This window comes from Nicotiana tabacum, chromosome 13 (genome assembly GCF_000715075.1).
Source record: "Nicotiana tabacum cultivar K326 chromosome 13, ASM71507v2, whole genome shotgun sequence".
Classification (NCBI taxonomy): Eukaryota; Viridiplantae; Streptophyta; class Magnoliopsida; order Solanales; family Solanaceae; genus Nicotiana; species Nicotiana tabacum.
The window spans coordinates 97477956-97502339 of NC_134092.1; positions in this window are offsets into that span (position 1 = coordinate 97477956).

Here is a 24384-nt window from a genome sequence, read left to right on the forward strand (position 1 = left end):
AGTTTGAAATAGGAGGGGGTATTTAGACTTCATTTCATCCTCTGCTTCCCACGTCATCTCTTCCACATTCTTACTTCTCCATAAAACCTTTACGGAGGCTATTTCCTTATTCCATAGCTTGCGGATTTATCGGTCTAGGATGGCAACCGGAATTTTCTCGTATGACAAGTCCTCCATAATCTATACATCATTTGTGGGCACCACTCGGGTAGGATCACCAATGCAATTCCGTATCATGGATACATGAAATACCAGATGGACAGACTCCAATTCTGTGGGAAATTCTAACTCATAAGCTACTTGGCCTACTCTCCGAATGATCCTATAAGGCCCAATATACCGTGGGCTAAGTTTGCCTTTCTTTCCAAACCTTATCACACCCTTCATAGGTGACACCTTTAAGAATACCTAGTCATTAACCCCGAACTCTAAATCTCATCGCCGTATGTCAGAATATGACTTCTGACGACTCTGAGCTGTCAACAGTCGCCCCCGGATGAGCTTTACTTTTTCTATGGTCTGCTGAACCAGGTCTGGCCCATGTAACCCATATTATCCAACATCAAACCACCCTATGAGAGATCTGCACTTACGCCCATACAAAGCCTCGTACAGAGCCATCTGGATACTGGAGTGGTAACTGTTATTATAGCAAACTCGATAAGAGGTAGATGTTCATCCCAACTTCTTTTAAAATCCAACACACATGCTCGTAACATATCCTCGAGCGTCTAAATTGTGCATTCGTCTTGTCCTCCATCAGTTTGTGGATGAAAAGCTGTGCTGAGATTCACCTGAGTTCCTAGATCTCTCTGAAATGACCTACAAAAATATGCTGTAAACTGAGCCCATGGTCAGATATAATAGATATTGGTACTCCGTGTAGTCGCACTATCTCCTTAATATATAATTTTGCATAATCTTTTGTCGTATATGTAGATCTGACCGGTAGGGAATGAGCTGATTTCGTGATCCTATCGACTATCACCCATATGGAATCGAACTTACAATGAGAACGAGGTAAACCCGTGATAAAGTCCATGTTTATCACCTCCCATTTCCATGTCAGGATCTCTATAGTCTGCATTAGCCCTCCGGGCTTGTGGTGCTCTATCTTCACCTCCTGGCAACTAGGGCACTGAGCGACATACTCAGCAATGTTCTTCTTCATATCGTTCCACCAATACACATCCTTAATGTCATGATACATCTTTGTCGACCCAGGATGAATGGAGTACCACGAATGATGTGCCTCTGACATAATCCTGTCTCGTAGCCCTGCTACATCTGGAATACACAAACGACCCCTGTATCTGAGAACCCCATCTCCCTTGAGCTATAACAACGGCTCTTGCTGCTGCGAAACTCGCTCTCTCAACTTGACCAATTCTGAATCCTTGTACCGCCTCTCCTTTACTTCAGTTATGAGGGATGATTTTTCAGTATTTTGGAGTACAACTCCACCATTGCCAGAGTCTACTAACCGAACCCCCAAACAAGCCAATTGATGAATCTCTCTAATTAATTGTCTTTTTCGGCCTCTACATGTGCTAAGCTACCCATAGATCGGCGACTTAAGGCGTCTGCTACAACATTAGCTTTCCCTGGATGGTAGAGAATGTTAAAATCGTAATCTTTCAATAACTCAAGCCATCGCCTCTGTCGCAAATTCAACTCTTTTTGCTTGAAGATGTATTGCAGGATTTTATGATCTGTGAATAGATTAACATGGACACCATATAAATAATGCCGCCATATCTTAAGTTCATGGACAACCGCAGCTAATTCGAGGTCATGGGTCGGATAATTCCTCTCATGCTTCCTTAACTGCCTTGAAGCATACAAAATTACTTTCCCACGTTGCATCAGGACATATCCTAACCCGACACCTGGCATCACAATACATCGCATAACCATTTGGACCCTCTGGAAGTGCTAGAACTGGCGCTGTAGTCAACCTGTTTTTCATCTCCTGGAAACTCTGCTCACAAGCCTCCATCTACTGAAACTTAGTTACTTTCTGCGTCAACTTTGTTAATGGTGCTGAAAGAGAAGAAAAACCCTCTACGAACCTCCGGTAGTATCCTGCTAAGCCTAGAAAGCTATGAATCTCTGTCGGAGTGGTAGGTCTAGGCCAGGATTTCACAACCTCAATCTTCTGAGTGTCTACCTTTATACCTCCATTAGATACAATGTGCCCCAAGAATGCTACAAACTTTAACCATAACTCACATTTAGAAAACATAGCATACAATTTACTATCACGGAGAGTTTGGAGTACCGCTCGCAGGTGGTCCACATGCTCATCCTCTGAACGTGAATAAACCAGAATATCATCAATAAAGACTATCACGAACAGATCTAAATATGGCCGAAATAGGTTGTTCATCAAGTCCATAAATATGACAGGTGCATTTGTCAACTCGAAGGACATGACAAGGAACTCGAAGTGGCGATATCGGGTCCTGAAAGCTGTCTTGGGAATATCTCTCTCCCAAACTCTAACCTGGTGGTACCCCGACCTCTAATCTATCTTTAAAAAGCATCTAGCTCCCTGCAACTGATCAAACAATTCGTCTATCCTTGGAAGTGGATACTTATTCTTAATAGTAACCTTGTTTAGTTGCCTATAATTGATACACATCCTCAGCGATCCGTCTTTCTTCCGTACAAATAGTACTAGTGCACCACAAGGTGAGGTACTGGGTCTAATGAAACCTTTCACCAATAAATCTTTTAACTACTCCTTCAACTCCTTCAATTCGGCAGGTGCCATTCTATATAGAGGGATGGATATTGGTTGAGTTCCCGGAAGCAAATCGATGCCAAAATCAATCTCTCACTCTGGAGGAATACATGGAAGTTCATCTAGGAATACATCTGCGTACTCTTTTACTACTAGAATAGATTGAAGTGTAGGTATCTCTGCATCCACATCTCTGACTCACACAATATGATAAATGCACCATTTTGCGATCATTTTCCTCGCCTTCAGATAGGAAATAAACCTACCTCTAGGTGTCATTGTATTACCTACCCACTCAAGGACTGGCTCACCCGGAAAATGAAATTTAGCTATCTTTGCTTGACAATCAACTGTGGCATAGCAAGCTGCCAACCAGTCCATGCCCATGATAGCATCAAAATCCAACATCTCTAGCTCAACTAGGTCGGCTGAGGTCTGACAACCACAAACTGACACCGTACAACCTCGGTAAACCCGTCTAGCGATAATCGATTCTCCGACCGGCGTAGATACCGCGAAAGGATCACTTAGTATTTCAGGCACTATACCAAACTTCCCCATGACAAATGGTGTAATACATGATAAAGTAGATTCTGGGTCTATCAAGGCATAAGCATTGTGAGAGAAAATGGTCAACATACCTGTCACAAAGTCTAGTGAGGATTCCTGGTACTGTCGACCCGCTAACGCATAGCTACGATTCTGGGTACCACCTTAACTGAAACCTCTAACTCGACCTCGACCTCTACCAGCCGAAGACTGAGACTCGTACCCTGAAGGATGCACAAACATAGATGATCCTGTTACTGAATTATCTGGTTGCACCATACCCCCAGAATCTCTATTTGGGCAATCTCGCATCATATTCCCCGGACGTCCACATGTATAACAAGCATCGGAACTGGCTCGTCATTGGCCCAAGTGTCCTCTACCGCAAGTGGCACACCACGGTGGAAATGGCCATGTCTACCTTGAACCTCGCTGTCACTGCAAACCTGACGCCTGGGATCTTTCACCTGGTCCTGACTGAGTATAGAGGTCATACCTGTAACCGTATAGCTGAGGTGGCGGAGGTCTAGGTGGCCATTCGAAGTACTAGGGCCTGTAACTACCCTGAGACTACTCTTGAGACCTGGCAAATCTCATCCTCTTATGCTGCCCTAAGTCAGTCCTCTCCGTACTTTGCTGCCGATGCCTACCCCTTTCTATATTCTGGGCAAATTCCTAAATTCGGGAGATATCCACACTATCCTGTAATGAAGAGGTGGCACATGCCTCGGTCAACTCTAGGGCCAACCCTACTATAAACCTGTGGATCCTGTCCCGCATAGTAGCAACTATGGATGGTGCATATCTAGCAAATGAGTCAAAACGGAGACTATACTCTCGAACACTCATATTTCCCTGCCTGAGGGCTAGAAACTGATTGACTCGGGACTGTCGGATCTCTCGCGGTAAGTACTGGTCAAGGAAGGCATCTGAAAAATTCTCCCAAATAGGAGGAGGTGCATCACGTCCCCTGGACCTTTCCCATCCCTCGTACCAAAGGATGGCTATATCTCGGAGTCGAAAAGCTGCTAGCTCAACTGCCTCTTTCTCTATGGCATGCATAACCCGAAAGATCCTGTGAAGCTGATCTATGAAATCCTGCGGGTCCTCCCTCTGATCTGTCCTCGTGAACTTTGGGGGACTCAAAGCAATAAACTCTCGGACCCTTGAACTCCCAGATCTCTCAGAAGGTCCTGCACTAGCGGATGCCCTAGCCTATTGCTAGGTAGCTATCAACTGTGCCAACAAATGCACCACACTCCTCAAGTCCTGATCTGATGGAAGCGGAGGGGGAACTGGATGTGCGGTCTCCCTAGGAATCTCCTCAGGTTGCGGAGGAGCCGGTAATGGCTGAGTAGGGGTCTCTCCCTGGGCCTCCGATTGGGCCCCATCTACTGGGGGTACCCTGCTAGTCCCCTCACCTACTGTTGTTTCTCTCCTCTAGCTAGCCGTAGTCTTTCTAGTTACCGTCATCTGTGCATGCAAACGCCAATACATAAGTTTAGCTCAAATTTTCTATAACTCAGTTCTACATCACGATTTAGATTTGAAAGAAGGGTAACCAACTCCTAAATGTCCTGTATTCCCCTGCTTATATAATGTGGTGCACCACACATCTATATGCAAGACCCTACTAGACACGACTTGTAGACTCCCTAGGACATAACTGCTCTGATACCACTTTGGTCTCGCCCCCCAGGTTCGGGGCGTGACACGATATAGAGCCCATTTTTACATTTAGATCCATCCACGGCCCTCAAGCTGATTTGGATCGCACCGTACTAGTCTAATAACCTTTCAAGGGTTCATAATAACCCTTTTCCCCATAACGCACAAGGACAACCATTATATCCGTAACAAACCTCCACAATCCACAACCAAATGATCCAAGCGCCCTCTAGGCATAAATTCTCACATGACAATAGTACCCCAATCTCCATACTTGGTTCCAATTCTTCAATCAATCAAATGACTACATGTCACACTTATACAATCTTCCCATGGGACGTGCTCCCACGACCTTCCGCACCAGATAACATGTCTGCACATCCATACCACCGGCCGCATAAATGCTGTAAAGCAAATCAAAAATCCAAAATCAATACTCAAAGCCTCTTACATAGGACACCGATCTCAGGTGATGCTAAAGACAATACCAGCTTACTCTAACCATCTAAATCCTTTCCTGCTCATCCGAGCTCTTGACATTCTTGTCGACACCAAACTGCAACCTTTATCCTTAACTTCCGAATCACATGCTGATCACTGCACTTAATCATCCCAATGTGCAAGAGTATAAGAATTTCATCTTAACTTCCGTACTACTAATAGGGTAAGTACTTCATCACATAGAAACCTTTTACTTAACTCATCCCAAGAGAATCATCGCAACACGGGACTAAATCCTCATATCTACAGAAAATACCAACCTCAAGTAGTGGTCTAAACTACCATAACCCTTCCGGGATCCATCTATACATAACATGCCATAATGATCGAATGCCCCCAAATAAAATCAATTACGGCGGTCGTCAAGCCTTGCACGTACTGCCACAAATCCCACGCACAACTCAACACGCTAAAGGAGCTGATCATTGCCATCATCATGCCAATTCAACCATTGCTAACCGAACACGACTTCTCCTAATTTACTCTGGATCTTCCTTAGAAATAACAACAACACCTTTATCAATATAACGAACTCAATCCGCACTCGTCCCGAGTGACCCCATTTCACGAGACTACATTGTCCCCAAAACCCACGAACCATTTCATACCCTCCTTGTGCGCATAATTGCGACTTCAACTGATACACCCATTCTGATGATTCTTCTATAAATCCAAAGTTACATGCTCCTCTTCCTCTCATGATACCATGTAGACCAAAGATAACACAGAACACTCCAAGCTCCTTTATCATAATCCGCTATAAAAGCTCGATATTCAACCATATTATGGACTCGAAATCCTTAGACACCACACTTTAACTTTTGAATCTACTAGGACCGTTATTGAGAGTCACCCACTCTGACTTGGTCTAGAATATAATCAACTCCAAGGCTCTACTAGCACATGAGCACCCTCTCAAAGAAGCACCTAGCCAAATCATCTTCCTTGTAACTCGCCTCTACACAAAGCATAAATCCCGAGTCTTCCCAAAGCCTGAGCATGAATTGATAAGGCCAACTATAACACACATTCCTCAAATCGCTTGCTCAAATTACCACTAATGTTCTCTTTCCTTAGTCGTAATAACCCATCAATATGCCGATAACTAGAAATCTTACAAATAGACGACCATGCAATCCAACTGTAGGCGGTGGGACTCTCCCACTTAGCTTGAAGTTACTAATGCATAAACTTGGAACCCACCAAGATTCTTCCTTCATCGATATGATCTAGCACAATCGACCCGCCAAATTCCTCGAAATCCTTCCATTAACCTTTAATGAACACTCCGAACCACTAGCCACATTTACATATTCAATCTCTTACCGGGTAGCTAGTAGAATATTTTGCAGGAGCTTCATCAACACCACGCGACCGCTAATCCTGCTCACAGGGGATAACCCACCTGTGGAAATTCCATGCCAACATCCTCCGACAACGCTGCACCGAGTACAACAACCACGAAGCCAATAAACCATCCTGAGCCCATGCTCATTCACCAGTTGTACTAGTATGTTCACTCCTCATGGACATCCACTAAAGGTGTGACAATACATTCCAATCCAAAGTCATGATGTATCCTTCTTCATATTAAGCAGCTCCCTCATGTCACACCCAATCTTCCTCAATATAGCAGCCAATATTCCAAATTAAGCCTGTAGTAGACCTAGTCACTGTCCACCATGAATCTCAAATCACTCTAAACTTTCCTCAAGGCGTGTAGCTATCCTATCACAAAACCCACATGCTACTCTTCCACTCTCCCACTTTGGTCAAACTCACTCCTTTAAGTAACTACCCGACTTCTGTTTCTTACACATGGCCACTGCAAGACACCTCCCACATGTCCTTCCTCATCCTTCGCTTCCTAGTTGTTGCCTTAACTCAAAATCTACCTCTGTAGCACTCGAACCGATAGATCACTACCAACTTTAAACCTTTCTGGAAATCATCTTTCTCGAGCCATCAATACCAGGAATGCCGATTCAATCCTGAATCTCTGCACACTGCGACCTCTCACAACCGCTTTCTCAGCACCATTTATAATACTCTGCCCCAAGGCGAATTGAAGGAAACCATAGCACCGGCAAACTTAACACATTATAACCAATCAAGGACGATGACGCCACATCATAGGCGAAGATTCCACTATGCTCGAAAATATCGGGTCCCGCTACTCCATCAACCAAAGTCTAAACATTCTTAGTTCTATTGCCTTTCCTCCGTCGGAAGTAAAATACCGAATATATGAATCATGCACTGAGTAAACCTCTTTTCAAGTCATTCACTACCCCGAGACATAGGCAACCATCCTACCATCACATCAATACTGTGCGATAACAACTCATGAGCATCATAGCAACCTGTGCATAGCCTCAAAGCTCTTAGAAGTACAACTACTGAGCTGAAATGATAGAATATCCTTCCACAAAGCGACGGCAATATCCCAATCGAATACGCAGGGAGAAACATCCTGCACCACATCCGTAGTACCATTAAACTTCTTCGATTCCCAATTTATAACAAGTGCTTCATGCCACATAAGATTGAATAGAAAGGTAATGAAGGCATAAGCCTCAAAGGAATCAAATCACACGATGAGGAATCAAGAAGGGAAGCGCTCTTAACAGCCCTGTAGCCTCTCGAAGATAAGTACAAACGTCTCCGTACCGATCTGCAAGACTCTACTAAACTCGTTCATGACTCGTGAGACCTAAGTGAACTTAGTGCTCTGATACCATGTTGTCACGACCCAAAATCCTTGAAAGTTCATGATGGCGCCGGACACTACTGTCAGACAAGCCAACACCAATAATTAGTAAATTCTCATTTTAATATTCTTGAAATCATAGTTTTTCCCTTTGATTAAATAGTAGAAGATGGAGTTTACAAAATACATAATAATATATTTAAAAATTCCAATACAGTGCAACCCATAATCATCCCAAAACCCGGTGTCACAAGTGCATGAGCATTAACTAGGAATGTAAAATAAAATACAATAACTGTCCGGAATACAAATTGGACAGGAAAAATGTAAGTACTTTGAAGGAGACTCTCTTGGCTGCGGAGCGTTGTATAGAATGCAACTCACCTAAGTCCCCGCCATAATCGCGCCTCTACGCCCACAAGGCCACTAATCATATGTGCACCTGCACAAAAATGTGTAGCAAGTGTAGTATGAGTACGTAAATCAACGTGTACCCAGTAAGTATCATGTCTAACCTCGAAGAAGTAGTGACGAGGGGTCGACTTCAACCCTTACTAGTGGTCCAATAATATCAGGTACCGTAAAGAAGTGAATACATATGAAACCGAGTAAATATATAAAATAAACATGTATAAAATACGTGGCATAATTCCCCTCTATACAATTTTACTCGAGCTCTCAACTAACAAGGTCCCTCTGTAACCTGAGCATATATAGAGATGGTGGATTTCATCAAAGAGGTGGTCATAATTTAAATTAGGGAAAAACCTCAGATACACCGGCTTCTTGTCAATATTACGCACGATTCCATGACGATAATATATATAGGAAATGCCGAGGTGTATGGCCCGATCCAACATAAAAGTAAATTGTGCACTGCCGAGGGTCGAACGACGCAAACCTTAGATGTATCTATTAACCTGCCGAGGCGAGAGGCCCGCTCCCATGAGAGTGTGGTACATAAATACTTCCGAGGCGAATGACCCGATTCCATAAGAGTGGTAGAAGGAATTACCCCGCTCGCGAAACATACATGCGACGCGGTCACACATAAATTTCTTAAGTTATTATAGCATTCCTCAATCCTTTTCGAAATTACGAAGTTCAAATGAAACCTTTTAAATCTCAAGTTCTTCAATTTCAACTCCTTTCAAAATATTTCATAAGCAAACTCAATCTTGCTCCCTCTCGAGGCAAACAATAAACATAAATCAACAACACTATCAAGAAGGCATGATGTGAGCCTAAAACTACCCGGACATAGGCATAGCTAGTAGCTACGTACAGACTCTTGTCACCTCGTGCGTACGTAGCCCCCACAAATAGAAGCACACAATAATTCAGTGCACCTATGGGGTTAATTCCCTCTTACAAGCATAGAAAGGAGACTTACCTCGCTCCGAAATTCCATAATAGGCTCCAAAGACTTTCCAACAACTCAAACCGATGCCCAACGCTCCAAAACTAGTCAATAAATGTGCAAATCCATAAATATATACTCAAATGCTCGTTATAATTCAATTAACCACAATTTCTATCCCCGATCGAAAAGTCGATAAAAATCAGCCTCAGGCCCAGGTGTCCGGATTCCGAAAATTTTCAAAGATAACCATTACCCATAACCTTATGAACTCAAATGTATGATTTATTCTCAATTCCATGCCCAAATTCGTGGTCAAAATCCAAAATACCAAATTCTAGGTTTTCTACCAAACCCCCCATAATTTCTACAAATTTCCATGTATAAATTCTTATACAAACTATTTATTTAACTTATAATAAGTGGGGATCACTTACCTTGCGTTGCTTGCTGAAAATCTCCCGTTGAAGCTCTTCAAAATCGCCCAAACCAAATGAAAAAGGGAGAAAAATAGGCCAATTCCCATATTAAAGAAACCCCACTGCCCAGCAACATTTTCTCACCTGCGTCTCTTAGGCCGCTTCTGCGGAACTCCATCCACACCTGCGGCCCTTGCCGCTTCTGCGACTACTGACATCGCACCTGCGCCATCGTAGGTGCGCAAATTCCTTCTGCTTCTGCGATTTTCAGCAGCCTTGGCACCTTCCGCTTCTGCGAGCCATCTCCCGCACCTGCAGCCCTCTTCACGCAGGTGCAGTTACACCAGATGCCCAACTGCTTCAACTCTTCCTCAAAATCAAATTTGATCCGTTAACCACCCGAAATTCACCCGAGGCCCCCGGGACCCCGTGCAATCACACCAACCAGTCCAATAACATAACATAGACCTGCTCAAGGCCTCAAATCATATCCAATAATATCGAAATCATGAATCGCACCCCAATTCAAGCTTAAATGAACTTTAGAACTTCAAACTTCTATATTCAATGCCGAAACCTATCAAATCACATCCGATTGACCTCAAATTTTGTATACAAGTCATATTCGACATTATGGACCTACTCCAACTTCCAGAATCGGAATCTGACCCCGACATCAAAAATTCCACTCCTGGTCAAACTTCTCAAAAACTTTCAAATTTCTAACTTTCGCCAAATGACCCCAAAATGGCCTACGGACCTCCAAATCCACATCTGGACGTGCTCCCAACACCAGAATCACCATACGGAGCTATTTCCAAGCTCTGAATCCCAAACGGACATTGATAACATTGAAATGCACTTCAACTCAAATTTATAAAATCTTTCCCAAAATGCCAACTTCCACAATAGGCGCCGAAACGCTCCCGGGTCGTCCGAAACCCGATCCGGACATACGCCCAAGTCCGAAATCATCATACAAACCTGTTGGAACCTTCAAATCTTGATTCCAAGGTCGTTTACTCAAAATTCAAAGTTTTGTCAACTCTTCCAACTTAAAGCTTCCAAATTTAGAATTTTCTTTCCAAACCAACTCCAACTTCCCGAAATTATATTCCGACCACACGTACAAGTCATAACACCTGAAGTGAAGCTACTCAACACCTCGAACCACCGAATGATGCACCAAGGCTCAAAATAACCGGTCGGGTCGTTACAGTACTGTTGTGGTTTACTCATACTACGCTTCTGTACTTCTTTTTATGTAGATCCAGGTACTTCCTACCATACTAGGTACCGGTGAGCTAGTCCGTACGTGGAGACTTCAAGGTACATTTGCTAGTGTTCGCAGACCTCGGAGTCCCCCTATATCTTTATTATATTGTTTCCTTATCCTTATTAGACTCAGATGTATAGGAATATTAGTATTTCTCTTTAGAGCTTGTGACTAATATCTACCGGTTTTTCAGAGTTGTTTATACTTGAGTTGTAGTTTTTAGTTATTACAATTGTTGACGTTTTGAGTTTTAGCTTAATATTTTAGTTATTCCATATACTTGTTAGGCTTACCTAGTCTTAGAGACTAGGTGCCGTCACGACAACTCACAGAGGGAAATTGGGGTCGTGACAAGTTGGTATTAGAGCTCTAGCTTCACAAGTGTTATAAGTCACAAGAGGTTTAGTAGAGTCTTGCAGATTGGTACGGAGACGTCTGTACCTATCTTTGGGAGGCTATGGAAATGTTAGGAAAAGCTTCACTTCCTTGATTTCTTATCGTGCGAAATTTTTGACTTCGGATTCTAAATTTTTGTCTTTCTACTCTCTCACAGATGGTGAGGATACATACAGTTGGATCAAATGACCAGACACCTGCACCCCCTACTGGAGCCGCGAGAGGCTGGGGCCGGGGTAGAGGCCGAGGATGTCCACGTGGTGCAGCTAGAGCACCTGCACGAGTTATTAAATAGGAGCCACCAGTAGCTCCATTTGGAAGGCAGGCACGTGAGATGCCTGTTAATGCACCTGCCCTCCAGGAGACGCTCGCCCAATTTCTGAGCATGTTCAGCACTTTGGCTCAGGCAGGGTTGATACCCCTTGCTCCTGCCACATCTCACGCCGGTGGAGGATCACAGACTCCCAAAGCTCGTATGCAGAGCAGCGGGTCCAGGTCAACTAGGCTCCAAAGGTCATACTAATGCAGCTGGTAGCCCTAGTTCCGCCCAAGGTTAGGGCAACAGTTTCTGAGGAGGAGTAGCTCTAGCTCGAGAGGTACAAAAGGTACCACCCTCCCACTTTCAGTGGCTTGGCGTCAGAGGATGCCCATGGTTTTGATGAGTGCCACCGTATCCTCCATACTATGGGTGTTGCGGAGTCTAGTGGGGTTTCTTTCACTACATTTAAGCTTAGAGGAACGGCCTATTAGTGGTGGCGAGCATATGAGTTGGGTAGTCCAGCCATGGTAGCTTCACTCACGTGGACTCAGTTCTCAGATATATTCTTGAGGGTGTATGTTCCCCAGAGTCTCAAAGATGCATGGCGCGCAGAGTTTGAGCAGTTGCGCTAAGGTTCTATGACCGTGTCGGAGTATGCAGATCGGTTTAGTGATTTGGCTAGGCATGCACCAGCCTTGGTTGCTACTGTTCGAGAGAGGGTTCATCGATTTATCGAGGGGCTCAACCCTAGTATCAGATTTAGCATGGCCTGAGAGTTGGAGATGGACATTGCATACCAGCAGGTAATGGGGATTGCTAGGAGATTGGAGGATATGCTAACTTGAGAGAGAGAGAGAGAGAGAGGACAGAGAGGCCAAGAGTTCTCGAGAGTCTGGAACATACAGTGGTACCCGTACCCCAGTTGCAGATCGTCATGGTAGGGGCTGTGTTAGTCGCCATGTTCATTCAGCACTTCCAACTTCCAACGGTATTCCGGCTACTCCTAGGCCTCAGGTTCCCTATTACGTACCGCCATTGTCTAGTGCACCTCCTGCATGAGGTGCTTTCAGCAGTCAGTCCAGCCGAGTAGGCCCGAGCCTACCACAACAGCCACGTCCTCCAAGAGCTTGTTTTAAGTGTGGTGACACTAGTCATATGGTGAGGGATTTCCCCATACTCAGGAGGGGTGCACCTCTACAGATTACTCAGGCTCCACGTATTTCACCGGGTCCTCAAGCATCTCAGTCCATGGTCGCCACACCAGTTACCTCCCCACCTGCTCAGCTAGCTAGAGGTGGAGGTCGAGCTGGTAGAGGTCTCCCTAGAGAGAGAGAGGCCCGACCAGATATTATGCCCTTCCTGCTAGGACGGAGACACTCACATCTGATTCTGTCATCACAGGTATTGTTCTGGTCTGTCATAGAGATGCATTAGTCTTATTTGATCTAAGCTCCACTTATTCCTATGTGGCATATTATTTTTCTATATATTTGGGTGTTTCGTGTGATTCTTTGAGTTCTCCTATCTATGTGTCTACACCCGTGGGAGATTCTATTGTTGTTAACTGTGTGTATCGGTCGTGTTTGGTTGTTCTTAGTGGATTTTAGACCAGAACCAATTTATTATTGCTTAGTATGGTAGATTTCGATGTTATCTTGGGCATGGACTGGTTGTCGCCCTATCATGCTATTATTGATTGCCATACCAAGACGGTGACGTTGGCTATGCTAGGTCTACCGCGGCTAGAGTGGAGAGGTATTTTAGATTATGTTCCTAGCAAGGTTTTCTCAATTCTAAAGGCTCAGTGGATGGTTGAGAAGAGGTGTGATGCATATATGGCATATGTGAGGGATGTTAGTGTTTATATTCCTACCGTCGAGTCAATTCTGTTAGTGAGGGATTATCCAGACGCATTTATGGCGGATCTTCCGAGCTTGCCGCCGGACATGGATATCGACTTTGGTATTGATTTGTTACCGGGCACTCAACCCATTTCTATTCTACCCTATCGTATGGCCCCAATATAGTTGAAATGGTTAAAGGAACAGTTGCAAGAGTTGTCTCGATAATGGCTTCATTTGACCCAGTGTGTTGCCTTGGGGTGCTCCAGTCTTATTTGTAAAGGAGAAGGATGGTTCTATGCGAATGTGTATTGATTATCGCCAGTTGAACAAGGTTACAGTGAAGAACATGTATCCATTGCCCCGTATTAATGACTTATTTGATCAGCTTCTGGGTGCTAGAGTGTTCTCTAAGATCGACTTGTATTCAGGTTATCATCGGTTGAAGATTCGGGAACCAGATATCCCAAAGACTGCTTTCAAGACTCGGTATGGTCATTACGAGTTACTTGTGATGTCTTTTGGGTTGACCAATACCCCAGCAACATTCATGCACTTAATGAACAATATATTTCAGCCCTATCTTGACTCGTTCATCATTGTGTAAATTGACGACATTCTAGTGTACTCCCGGAGCCAGGAAGATCATCAGCAACACCTGAGGACTGTGCTTCAGACATTGAGAGTAAAGAAGTTATACTTAAAATTTTTGAACTGTGAATTCTAGCTAGATTCAGTCGCATTTTTAGGTCATATAGTATCGAATGAGGGGATCAAGGTAGATCCGAAGAAGATTGAAGTAGTGCAGAGTTGGCCCAGACCGTCCTCAGCTATGGAGATCCGGAGTTTTCTTGGCTTAGTGAGGTATTACCGTTAATTTGTAGAAGGATTCTCATCTATTGCAGCACCTGTGACCAGGCTGACCCAGAAGGGTGCTCCATTTAGGTGGAACAAGGAGTGTGAGGAGAGCTTTCAAAAGCTTAAGACTGCTTTAACTACAGCCCTAGTGTTGGTATTGCCTACCGGTTAGGGGTCCTATATGGTTTATTATGATACGTCATGTATTGGTCTCGGCATGGTATTGATGCAATACGGTAGGGTGATTGTCTATGCGGTTAGAAAACTGAAGGTGCATGAGAAGAACTATTATGTCCATGACCTTGAGTTAACAGCTATTGTTCATGCCTTGAAGAACTGGCGGAACTATTTGTACAGTGTCCCTTGTGAGGTCTACATCAATCACCAGAGTCTACATCATCTGTTTAAACGGAAGGATCTTAACTTGCGGAAGCAGAGGTGGTTGGAGTTGCTTAAGGACTATGATATCACCATTCTATATCATCCCGGGAAGGCCAATGTGGTAGCCGATGCCTTGAGCCGTAAGGCGGAGAGTTTGGGCAGCTTAACATATCTACCAGTAGCATAGAGGCCTTTAGCCTTGGATGTTCAGGCCTTGGCCAACCAGTTTGTTAGATTGGATATTTCCGAGCCGAGTCAAGTTTTGTCTTGTGTGGTTTCTCAGACTTCTCTTTATGATCTTATAAGTGAGCGTCAGTATGATGACCCCCATCTGCTTGTCCTTAAGGACACCGTTCAACACGGTGATGCCAAGTAGGTCACTATTGGAGATGACAGTGTATTACCGATGCAGGGAAGGCTATGTGTGCCCAATGTAGATAGTTTGCGTGAGTTGATTCTCCATGAGGCTCACAGTTCGTGGTACTCCATACACCTAGGTGCCGTGAAGATGTATCAGGACCTGAGGAAACATTATTAGTGGAGGAGAATGAAGAAGGACAAAATAGAGTATGTAGCTCGATGCCTAAATTGTCTGTAGGTGAAGTATAAGCATCAGCGGCCAGGTGGATTTCTTCAGAAGCTAGATATTCCGGAGTGGAAATAGGAGCAGATCACTATGGATTTCATTGTTGGGCTCCCACGGACTCAGAGGAAGTTCGATGCAGTTTGGGTAATTGTGGATAGATTGACCAAGTCAGCTCATTTCATTCTTGTGGTTACTCCTTACTATTCGGAGTAACTAACTCAGGTTTACACTCGCGAGATTGTCAGGCTTCATGGCGTGCCGGTATCTATCATCTTTGATTGGGGTATGAAGTTTACATCACGGTTCTGGAGAGCCGTACATAATGAGTTAGGTACTCGGGTGGAGTTGAGTACAACATTTCACCCTCAGATGAAAGGACAATCCGAGCACACTATTTAGATATTGGAGGATATGCTTCGTGCATGTGTGGTCGATTTTGGGGGTTCTTGGGATTAGTTCTTGCCACTTATGGAGTTTTCCTACAACAACAATTATTAGTCGAGAATTCAGATGGCCATGTATGAGGCTTTGTATGGTAGGCGGTGCCGGTCCCCGGTGGGTTAGTTTGAGCTGGGTGAGGCTAGACTATTGGGTACAGACTTGGTTCGGGATACTTTGGAAAAGGTTAAATTGATTCAGAATCGACTTCGTATATCCCAGTCAAGGCAGAAGAGTTATGCGGATCAGAAGGCTTGCAACATTGCATTCATGGTTGGGGAGCAGGTCTTGCTCCGGGTTTCGCCCATGAAGGGTGTTATGAGATTCGGGAGGAAGGACAAGTTGGCCCCTAGGTATATCGGGCCTTTTTTCGATTCTTGAGAGGGTTGGAGAGGTGGCTTACAGACTTGCACTACCACCTAGTCTCTCTGCAGTTCATCCAGTGTTCCATGTTTCCATGCTTTGGAAGTATCACGGTGATCCGTCTCATGTGTTAGACTTCAAGTCAGTCAAGTTGGACAATGATCTATCTTATGTTGAGGAGCCGGTGGACGTTTTGGAAATGAAGGTTTGGAAGTTGAGATCAAAGAACATCGCTTTAGTGAAGGTTCAGTGCGACTTGGGAGACCGAGCATGATATGCATGGCCGTTATCCTGATCTTTTCACCACTTCAGGTATGTCTCTCTACTCGTTCAAGGACGAACGTTTGTTTTAAGAGGGGGAGGATGTAACGACATGGCCAGTCATTTTGAGAGTGATATTCCCTATTTATTTCTCCCTCTATAACATTTTGTGGTTACTTGATTTGTCGGGGTGCTTGGTGTCGGGTTCGGGAGAGTTTCAGAGTGGAATGGGACACATAGTCCCTAAATTAAAAGTTAAAGCCGTATGAGTTGACAGTAGTTCGAATTGTGTGAAGACGACTCTGGAATGGAGTTTTGATGGTTCCAATAGCTCCGTATGGTGATTTTGGTATTAGGAGCGTGTCCGGATGCTGATTTGGAGGACCGTAGGTCATTTCGGCGTTAATTGGCGAAAGTTGGAAAATTAGAAGATTTTGGAAGGTTTGACCGGGAGTGGACTTTTTGATATCGGGGTCGTATTCCTATTCCGGAAGTTGGAGTAGGTCCGTAATGTCAATTATGACTTGTGTGCAAAATTTGAGGTCAATTAGGGTTGATTTGATAGGTTTAGACATCAGATGTGGAAGTTAGAAGTTCAAAATTCCTTAGGCTTGCGATTCATGATTCTAGTATTATTTGATGTGATTTGACGCTTTGAGCATGTTCGTATGATGTTTTAAGACTTTTTTGTATGTTTTATTGAGGTCCCGGGGGCCTCGGGTGTGATTTGGACCATGTTCGGCACACTTTGGAACCTTAAGGATCGCTGAAGCTGCTAAATTTTCTGATATCTGGTTTCCTTCATCGCGTTTGCGAGAGAGGTCTCGCGTTCACGAAGGGTATCTGGGAGGCAGGTGAGGTTTGTTCTTCGCGTTCGCGAAGATGGCCACGCGTTCAGGAAGGTGTAAGAAGTTGTTCACCGCGTTCGCGTATGAGGGGTCACGTTCGCGTAGGCCTGGGTTTGGTATACTTCGCGTTCACGTGGGGGATCTCATGTTCACGAAGAGGAATCTGGCAGCTGAGAATTTTGTGCTTCGCGAACGCGAATCACATTCCTCGTTCGCGAAGAAGGATAACAATTGGGCAGATTTTAAGTTTCAAAATTGAGGATTCATCTCATTTTTCATATTTTGGATCTAGATAGCTCGGTATAAGGCGATGTTTCGAGGGTTCTTCAAGGAGATTGATGGGCTATGTGATTCTAACCCGGATTGGACTATATTTCATGAATCTATTACTATTTTCATCATCTAATTAGTGATTTGAGCTGCACATTTGGGGGAAAATGGTAAAAACTTACTAGACTAAAATTTTGAGTTTTGAATGGCGATTTGAGGTCGAATTAGAGTAATTCTTGTATGGTTGGACTCGTTATCGAAAGGGTGTTCAGATTTTGTGATTTTGGTCGGGTTCCGAGACGTGAGCCCGGGTCGGTTTCCTATAATTATATTTATAGTATGAAATTATTTTGGCTAGATTCGAGCCGATCGGAGTTGGAAAATCAAGGGAAAGGCCTTCTTATTAATTGATTGAGCGAGGTTTGAGGTATGTGACTTGTCTAATCTTGTGTGGGAAAAATCTCCTGTTACACCCCATGTTTTCGTACGTAAAAGTACGCCATAAGTAAATTGATGAAAGCTCAGAAATGAGATATTACATCCCGCATTTTCGTACGTTAAAATTTCATCGTAAGTTAATCGACGTAAGTTCGTGAATGGGATTATTTTGAGATTATAAGCATTATGCTATTTCAAGCAAGTGATAAGTAAATTCGTGAAGGTGAGAGGGTAAGCGAATCAAAGGAAATGAGTTTCGTCGATGTTTGACATTTTGGGATAAAATACGGCCCGAGCTAAAATATTCGGTATTTATGGACTAGTACCATACAGGGTACCACATGGCCATGATAGTGAGATGTATAAAGTGCATTAAAAGTGAGCAGTGTTTTAAGTAAGTTGAGATAATTCTTAATTATATGGGTAATTGGTTGATTATTGGTTAATGGGAAAAATAACTAGTTAATTAATAATTAGTGAATAATTTATTAGGATCTTGGATAAGCCTAAGAGGCAATAACGTGGCAGTCCCTCCCCTTAAGATTTAGATGACTCTTAAAGTCATATGAAATGTGGCAAATTTGGGACATGAGTCATATATGTGAGGCAAATGAGAGATGTAAGTCTTGCAACATTTATACTCTCATTTTCAAGCAACAGAAACGTTCTTCTACAAAAATTTCAGCCAAGATTCTTTCCATAGAAATTGAAATATTATTTCCTATCTCTTAAGAAGGAGTTTTCTACAAAGATGAATTTCCAAATAGCAACGTTATTGCTTTGGGTATTTCATACGAATTGTTCCCTATTTCGATCTCGTTGTTACGTGTTTCATCGCAATTGGCATGTGTTAGAGGGATGGTCAAGAGAATCGGCTCAGGTATGTTAAGGTTATGCCCTTCTTTCTTTTGGCATGATCTATACGACATGAAAGAAACGAGCAAATACACAATTTCCATAAATTACTCTATTCGTAAAAATGCTAGAGATGTGTATATTATTATTCTCCCATAAGTCTTATTATTCTATCGTCTGTTCATGGGTCTCAAAAAATACGTAAGTTGATAAAGTTTATTTCATGATATTTATCAGAGGCATAATGGTCTTATGACGTTCAGAAAGATTTTATCGACGTATTTCTCATGTATTGCATTCATTTATACATGCACATTTACCCATGACCAGATGACGTTATATATACATATATATGTATGTATATGTATATGGGATATGGAAAAAGGTTATGGCGTTATATACACACCACCACCTGATCAGTTGGTATACGTTGATGATTTTGCTCACAGTGGCCGAGATGATATGATGGGATACCCTCAGAGGCCTGATGATGTTATAAAACATGTACCTATGCACGACATGACATTCATACACATATGCATGACACTATAATTATTTCATGATTTACAGAGTTATCCAGACTTACAGGTTGAGTCATTTATTCAATATTTCTTCCATGTCTGTTATGTACTTATTTATGTGCCTTACATACTCGGTACATTATTTGTATTGACGTCCATGTTGCTTGGGGACGCTGCGTTTCATTCCCGCAGGTCTTGATAGACAGGCCGAGAGTCCTCCAAGTAGGCTATCAGCTCAGCGGAAGGTGTTGGTGCGCTCCATTTTCTCCGAAGTTGCTTATGTGGTCAGTATGATTAGGACATGTACTGATTAGTATGGCGGGGCCCTGTCCCGTCCTTTATGACATTTATGTACTCTTAGAGGCTTGTATACATATGTCGTATACGTGAAATATTGTACGGCCTTGTCGGCCTATGTTTTGAGTTTATAAATAATCATGTTGGCCTATTAGGCCAGTATGTCACGTGTATATGATGATGTAATAAGAAATATACATTACGTTGGTACTCGGTTGAGTAAGGTACTGGGTGCCCATCGCGGCCCATCAGTTTGGGTCGTGACAAAAGTGGTATCAGAGCGGTTCTGTCCTAGGGAGTCTACAAGCCGTGTCTAGTAGAGTCTTGTTTATGGGTTTGTTATGCACCACACTTAAAAGCAAGAGGCTACAGGGCATTTAGGACTATCACTCTTTCTTCTTATTCTAGATCGTGTGGTAGAGCTCAGTTGTAAGAACTCAATTTCCTAAACTCTATCTTATTCATAATACGACGATGCCTACATCTAGAAAGATGATTGGTAAGGGATATAGCTGTGAAAGAGTTGATTCAGAGGAACTCGATTTTTGCTTCATGCTTATGATGGATAAAGATGAGGTATTTAGCAGATCACGTGTATACTAAGATGTGTAAGCTTCTTCATAAGGATCCCTAAGGCAAGAATGCCTATCCACTCTTATGATAAAAAGCAATGACAGAAGGGTACGAGGCGCCCAATTAATGAAGAATAACAGTATTTACAACTCAGGTAGAGGAATATAAGCCTTTTGAGTTACCTTCAAACAGTAACAGAGGTATGTACAATTGGCCGCACCGATCTAAGTTACGCCTTATGGGAGCTCATATATATGGTTTAAGAAAAGGATTGGATATCAGAATCCTGCTGGGGTTAGAGTAACCCAAAATGGTGGATGGATTGTTTGTATTAGTTGACGTTTCCGAAAGATATCGCAAGTGTGCTAATAGATCTCCTTGTGAGACACCCGGATGGTGCACTCTAAAATAGTATAATTAGATATGAGTAATATAGAGATAGGCACTGGAAGCCTGGAAGAGATAAATATTACCTTAGTGTGACACGCGTCCATAGTAGAAAGAGAATGTTAGGCAACCCGAAGGGCCAGTGGATGGATCAAGGGGAGTTAAAAGCAAGAGAATGTCTTGTTGAAGTTTTCAGAATAAAGTGATAGACAGAGATGTTAGCAGGGAAATAAGAAGAGAGATAATGAAGAATTATGAGTAAGATATGATATATGGATGACAACGATGGAGTATTACAGAATCTATAGTCAAGTGAAGGAAGAGACGAGAGGTGATGGGACTTAAGACAACAAAAGAGTATAGGCCATACAGTCACATCCTCATTTCGAGAAATAAATTCGTGACTCTAACATGATTACCATAAGGAAAAAGTTAGATCCCAGAGTAACAAAAAAACCAGTATGGGCAAGTGAACGAGATAAACTAAAAATGAATTAGAGACTGGGTGATTTGATAATAGTCAGCATTATGAGAATTTCAGATTGTGTTCCGGCAATAATAGAATGGACAACAGAAGAAGATTCATGATAATTTCAGAGAATGGTCATTCAGGAAGACGCTTCCTAAAGCAAGAAATGTGAGCAAAGTTAAGCTTGAGGAATTGTGTGTGCCAGTTACACTAGGTGTCTCCCTTATGAGTATGGAATTTTGTTATCCTTGGTATAGAAGGATTACCACAAGGCGAGTAAGGGTCATCGCCAAAGATGAAGAGGTAAAACATCTATAGGTAGATCGTCGTAGCTAGAAATCTTAGCACTCCCCTAAGGGGGGAATATGGAGTGATGTGGCATGAAGTCAGAATTAAGTGGTCCTAGAAATCATGGAATGGTAAAGGAAGAATGCGGAAAAAAGGGAATGAGATTACACTTATTCACCTCCTACGTATATGCTACGATTCCAGAATATTATGCAAACACAACGTCAAGGAGAGAAAGTGTGGGTTCCTGCTCAAGATGTTATTGATTAATAAGAAGCCAGTGCGAGAAGAAAGTTAAGACAAAGGAAATAACCCAAGAAATATCACGTTGAATATTGATATGAAAATGGGCCAACGGATAGTTAGTAGTTGATTTAGGAATAGCCTAGTTATGGCTAGACAAGAGGTTACAGACAAATCAACAGATCGTGCAAGATAAACATAGTAAACCCCAACAGGGGAATTCAGTCTCGCAGATACGACATCGTGGCCCTTGAGAAATATTTTGATAGGAGTTGGGGTAGTTAAAGGTACCGTACAAGTGTTAGGGAAATAAAAGAGAATGCCACTGGGAAGACAGTCAAAATATCAAGTTCAGAAGCAACCCTACAAGCACATGAGCATAAACTACGGAGAATTATAGGCGAGGAAAGACATCAAAAAATCCGTCGAGTATTCAGTGTAATAAGCTTGCAGCTTTACAAGAGTCAGATGATCCTCCCTAAGTACAACAATGAAAGACTAGCTGAGGAAATATGAAGTAAGGCTTCAACCTAAGATCAGTGACCTAAAGAGGGAATGGTCTTATAACAACAGTCTCACAATGACATTGTATGTACTCCATAAGGAAGTGGCACCTACCGTGGCTAATAAACGGGAAGTAAAATCAGAAGTGATATTCAAGATCATATGAGTGGTATGGAATTCCACCATGCGTGGGAACTAAGATAAGCTAAGTATGCACACAAGAAGGGGGAAAAAAGAGCAGAAAAGTAATATCTTATGTTTAAAGAAATCTGAGAAGGAATGAAAATAATTATTCGATTAATGATCCATAATTAGTTACGTTATGAACGCACTTATGAGTTCGGAGTTTTATACATGCAGCATATACGTTGTCAATTATACATATAGGCGTAGAAGATTCTGGTATAAGTTAAAAGAAAGGATTGAGCCGCAGATCCGAAGATAGCTTAAACTTACATAAAGGTTGATCAGAGGGAAGAGGAAACTAAAGAGTTACATCAACCAAGTAAATCAGGAGTCTGATCATTGGACCCAAAAAATTATAGATATTGTGATTGAGAACATAGAGGAATCACTCTTAATATCAGAGGTACAAGACAGATAGTACAATAGCCATATTCTAAATGGCCCTACGAAAAAGTCGGTTAGAAGAGTACCAGCCTCATAAGAAGTCAGTATGAAGCTTCCACCAGATCGTGTATTCACCAGAGTTGCAAGTACTATAATAGAGCTTCAAGTTGTGGATGTGAATTATACCTATGTGGAAGGAAGGTCATGAAGGATATAGAAGATGTGATGTGAGATTTTAAGGTAAGTAAGGTAAAGGTGAACAACGTACGAGATACTCAAATGCAGAAGGTTGCGAATAATCCATACTGCATATAAAAGGTTAGAAGCGCTGGGATTCAGTATCCACGAATGGTAGCGGCATCGTTAGTGGCATATCTTCCACCCTATGGTTTCTAGGTATCGAGAGGCCTAGTCAAAAGAGTAAAGAAGAATTAGAGATGATGTGATGTATCGGTTGATGTTCCAAAATAACACAAGGAAATCTATGTTGTAAGCAAGTTGAAGGAAGGTTGCGAGTAATATAAATAGATATTTATAGGTCGCAAGTCAAAGTATGGTAAAGCGACAAGGTTTTAGGAAGACAGGAGTAATGATAAGAAAAGGCAAGTAAGAAGGTGAGGAGAATGGATAAGTCTTCGGGATTAAGCCCATGAGAACAAGAATTATAGAAAGCTCAGTATAGCCTGAATATACTCAAAGGAGTCTAAGACTGCTAGAATTTAAAGGAGATGGAATGCTGCCCTGGTAATAGAATAAGGGTGTAATTATGATCGATAAAGGATGACGTTTGGGCCTTCGATTGAGTAATGATTTGAAGAGGATTTCATGAATTGTACGGGATTAAAATACCCACATAAGTCAATCACATTGGGATGCTATAAAATACGGTTATTGAAGTACAATATCGCCACTAAATGGATAAGGAAAATCACTTCAAATATTCCTCGATACAACGTAAGCCCTAGTGGCAAGGTATTACATAAGAAGTTTCAAGTTATCAACGGTATATTGTGGAACAATATTGAGGTGAATCAACGATGGATGAACAAAAGTCACAAAGTACGAGATGAGATTAGGCCGTCATTCTTAAGATGAACAGTAGTGAAGAAGCATTAAAGGACTTAGATTTATACATATGGGATAAGCAACGAAAGTAACCTAGAGTTTGGTAGCAGACCTCAGTAACGATAAATCGAAGTAAGAGTTATGGTATAGTATGACCTACCTAGATGCAGTAAAGTCATACGGATGGATAAACGGAGCTATGAAATAAGGTATAACAATATTCGTAAGTTCAACAAAGTACCGATCAAAGAACTTTAGTATACCCGTAGACGCTCAGAGGGACAACTTGTCATAATTCTGTATATGTTTACAAAGTGAGGCCTAGAGATTGGCTAAAAGCCAGAGGGAAAAGGAGATAAGAGTCGCATAGGCGCACTTACAAGGTCAGAGTCATACAAGCTGCATGATAGAAGGTAGCAACAGTTACGAGATTGGAAGGATTCC